Genomic DNA, 4,349 nt, shown 5'->3' with positions numbered 1-4,349 from the left:
GCTCAGGTCAGCTTGAGACTAAAAGATCCTTGTAATATGTCTCTCTGTGAGCTGATCCTAACTTACAGAAACCGGCCCTGCGTTGTTGACTTCTAGAGATGGGGAACTGTGTTTAGTATGTCACCTTGTTCGGTGATATAACAGCTGGCATGCAGGGGCACGGCTGTGGTGGTTACTAAACCATTGAAATAAACTCAGCAACTGGAGGGTTAATACTGGGCACAGAGAGAAGGCCCTCCAATAGAATGTCCAGCAAGTTCTCCAAGGGCTAATGCCTTGTTATGAAATGTATTGAAAATCACTGCTGACTGTTCTTAAAATGTAACCCAATCCTTGGCATATTATTATATAAATGAATGAATGAATGAACGAACGAATGAATGAAGGCAACAGTTGTTCCATAAATTTGTGTTGCATGAATGAGTTTTCTCTGTCAACTGTTTTTTGAAAAGGCATGTATCTCTCACATGCAGCAGAATGTCCTGAATACATCTTAATCGGCGTTTGAAACTAGTCTCAGAAGTCAAGGTCACCCTCTTACTTGTAACTGGGCTTTTATATAACACACTTCAATCACCCAACTGGGGCGACTGTCAGAAAAGCTTTCTATGGTAAGTAACACATCCAGAGCACAAGTCGTATTTTGCTTTACATACTTAAGTGAAGAATTGGTCCCTGGCTGAACATAATGGAAGTCATTTGTTCTGGAAAAAGCAATTCAGAAAAAGATATCACCTAAAAAGCTAGAGTAGTCTACTCAAAACTCTCTCCTCTGATGGGCTGTGAAAGATACTTGGGCTTAAGCGCTATTTTTCGAGGGGTAAGGAGTGTTTTAATTTCCCATAATGGCATCGTCTAGGAAGTCAGTTTATTCACGGTAACCATTTGCCCCTGCAATGTGTGATTGGCCCCATCTGAGAAGTAACGGATGCTCCTTTTAGTGCCTGGCAGTTAAAGCAGTTTGGAAGTGATTTCCACAATTCCTAGCCAAAGTTGAAGGGGTTTCAATCAGTGGGAAAAGTGGAAAGAAACTCCTTGCATTTCAGAGGTTGTCCTTGAGAAGACTCTCTCAAGCCTCCAATCAGGGATCTGGTAACATTTTTTCTATCATTCATCGTCACCCATCTCTGCAACGAGAGGAGCCCAATTTTGGTTTCCTATATAAGGACCAGCAATAAGGGGAGGGGAGTCTCTCAAAGCCACTCTCTCTCTCTCTCTCTCTCTCTCTCTCTCTTTTATTTTAGCCCCTTTCTTTCAGATTTAACCATGGGATTACTTCTCCCTGTTAGAACTGTAGTTTTCGTAACTCAGCCCTGATGCCAGAGTGCCATGTGGCCTCAGAATGGACAGCACACATCCTTGTAGCAACTTCCTCGGAACCCTGGAGGGTGGAGGAGAGAAGAGGGGTGGGGAGGGAAAATGCGAGCCCTCCCTGGAGTGGGGGTACAACTCTTCTCACATCCCTTATGAGTGAGCTTCTCCAGGCACATCTCTGGCCAAAACGGGGGAGCCGAACCCAAACCCTTGCCTTGTGGGAAGTGGAGATTTGGTCCCTTTCAGCTTTTGTTCAAAGTCTCCTATAAAAGGGAGCCGCCCTGTCCCACCCGGGACTTCAGGGAAGCTGTGCCCTCCCCAGAAATGACAAATGGAAAAGACAGAACGGACTCCAGCCAGGCCAGGATACAGTCTCTGGAAAGAGGTTGTTTTTGTCTCCAGTGCCATAGAAAACACATCCTCTTAACTTATTAAGTAGGGAAACAGCACGATCACACACGCTGGAGGTTACCAAGGTGAACAGAGTCCAAGATTAAAATCTGCCAGCCCAGTGGTGCATGGAAGCATGGAAGGCCCAAAGAGGAAATCTAGTTCACTGTTGGTAAATTTTTTTGGATGCTGTTTATGTTTGAACTTTTCTCTGTTTTCCTGTAGAAACTTCCGTACCCTCTTCCTGTGTCCCTACAAAAGGCCTGGACAATGCAGTCCCAGCACCGCTGTAGGACATGGGCAGGGCCCCACCTTCCTCCTTCCTGCAGGGATATCCTTTCCTATAGAAGAGGTAAGAATGTAAGGTTCATGTGAAAATGTTATTATATTCCTTATCTCAGTCATTTCGTGATTTGCTGTTTGGCGACAATAAGTCAGCCTGGCCACATTCACAATAGAGGTGGCCCCAGTTCCTAGTTTTGGCTCGTGCTGTTTTCTCAGCTGAAGAGGGCAAACGGCTGTTAAAAATGCTGCTTGTTTTCCAGGATCTTATCAAGAGTTCACGTCTAAGGCCAGAAAGAGAAGGGAGGGCTCCATTTTTTTTTCTCTCTCCTCATTGTTTCCAACTGATTTGGCAGGAAATGGGAGTCCTCTACCTGTCCCTCCTGGGAGTAAAATTGATTTGATTTCATTTTTCAGATGTATCCGTTACCACCAGGAGTTGGGGACATTTCTGCTCTCCCCAAAGCAAATGTGCCCTGCATTTACACAAATGACATCTTTCAAAATTGGAAACGAGTCAAATTTAAATGGGGAGCTTTGGGATTGGTGATTGCCATAAATTGCCTCAGAGAATCTCAGCTTTGTTTTATCTTCTAATTCACCCCTTTGTAAAGTGCCTTTTGGGGCTGTGGACTTTGGCTGACTTCAGCAAGTTTGTGTGTGTGTGTGTGTGTGTGTGTGTGTGTGTTGTATAGCATCATTGGCATAGACACTCAGAGAATCGAAATCCTTCACACAGGGTTTCACATAAATTAGGGCAGTTCACATTAACAGCTGCCTAGGAGCATATGTTACAGATGGGCAATGCAGAACTCAGGAGAAGGTGAGTCAGTTTCTCAAGAATCATAGTGTATCTGTGGTTGACCCAGTATTTTCCATTTAACCGAGTTCAGCCAATTCAGTCAATTGGGACAAGAATCAAGGTCCACCTAGGTGCTTCATCTCATATAAAATCAACCTCAGACGATTACATTTTGAAGGGCTGGGTTGTTTTAGTATCTCTAGATAAAGTTTAAATATAGGAATTATATAAACCACAGTTTTCCATAAACAGAAGGATCTTTCCTTTCAATGTCAACACTTCACCTTAAAGCTAAGACACAGAACCTGGACAGTTACTAGATGGAATCATAAAACAATCCATCCTTAACTACCCTCAAGACTACAAGAACTGGAAAAAGCGACTTTATTCTGCTCTAGTGGGATCTTGGTTTTCCCGGGCTACATCATCCTCAATCCAGGACCCTGCCTCTGATCCAAGAATCTCTATCCCCACCCAGTCTCGTTATGGAATTTCAGCTCCTCACGTGCACTGCTCATGCTGGCGGTCGTTTGTGGCTCTTCTGCTGTGTGAGGATGTTTGCAGTCAGGGAGAAACCCTCCAGACTCTCTCCTAGCACATGTGGGTCCTAGGTGGCCCATGGAGTGGCTGCTGCTCCCACACCTGCCTGCTCCCCCACCTCCTTGGCTGTGTTTGATCAGAGCCATACTTACCCTCTGTGTTCATCCTGGGGTACCCAACTGCTGCTTCACATACAGATGTCTGATAGATCTGCCAAGAGCCACCCCAGATAGTTTTTCCACCCAAGCGAGACAACCAACTTTAGACCAGCCTCTAAGGGATTACATTTGTGGGAGAAAAATATTTGACATCCTTGTATTGTATTAACCAATGCTTTCCCTCAATCCCAACATTTCCTTTCTCTCCTTGGTGCTTCCCCCATGCCCCTAACTCTCTTTGAAGCAGTTGGGCAATTCTGTGCTGACTGCCTCAGAGAAAGGATGTTACAATGGAAAACAGCCGGGAAAAGACTCTTCCTGACTTTTGAGTTTCAAAAGCTTAGGCCATTAGGGAAATGGAAAAGACCCACAGAAAGGACAAAACATTTGGCAGCAATGTCATGAGTGAGAACAATCCCTCACTAGCCCCACTCCCTGAGCTTCAAGAGTTGGAGAGAGCCAGAGGGGAGAGAAAAGAATTGGTGAAGTCTGGGACAAGAGGGCCAGATCTGAAGGGGCCATTTGCTCATGAACAGAAACATCATCCACAGTATACCCATAATCTACTCAGAACTCTCTGCATCACTCATGCCCACGGGCTATACCAGTTGACATCCGGTGAGGATTTCTCACTGACTGTTTAGCAGGAATAACAGCCGTCTGTGCTCCCAGCTTGGCTATGATGTCACAGTTGGACTTACCCCATGTGATCAACCCAGCAAACAATATCTTAGGGCACCAGTAGGCCCCCAACAAGAATGGTGGGGCCCTTGGGCACCTGGCAAGTTATTGCAGTAGGAGGAAAAGTCCCTGTGTCTACAATTAAAAGCTGAATGAAATCAGCTCAAGATTTTCTCAGACCA

General features: G+C 45.2%; 1 long non-coding RNA gene across 2 annotated transcripts; it reads right to left on the bottom strand.

Moving 5' to 3' along the window:
- Nucleotides 1–1,898: 1,898 nt before the first annotated feature.
- On the bottom strand, nt 1,899–4,109 carry LOC122223713. 2 transcript variants are annotated; one of them, XR_006204417.1, is made up of 3 exons: nt 4,043–4,109; nt 3,481–3,601; nt 1,899–2,045 (listed from the first exon to the last, which is right to left on the bottom strand). It is a non-coding gene; the product is annotated as an uncharacterized LOC122223713 (long non-coding RNA). The 2 variants fall into 2 exon arrangements; XR_006204416.1 differs by lacking the exon at nt 1,899–2,045 and adding an exon at nt 3,199–3,329.
- Nucleotides 4,110–4,349: the final 240 nt, after the last annotated feature.

Source organism: Panthera leo, chromosome B4, assembly GCF_018350215.1.
Source record: "Panthera leo isolate Ple1 chromosome B4, P.leo_Ple1_pat1.1, whole genome shotgun sequence".
In the NCBI taxonomy this organism is placed as follows: Eukaryota; Metazoa; Chordata; class Mammalia; order Carnivora; family Felidae; genus Panthera; species Panthera leo.
Note: the sequence above shows the minus strand (reverse complement) of the source record. Positions and strands in the feature narration are given on the sequence as shown.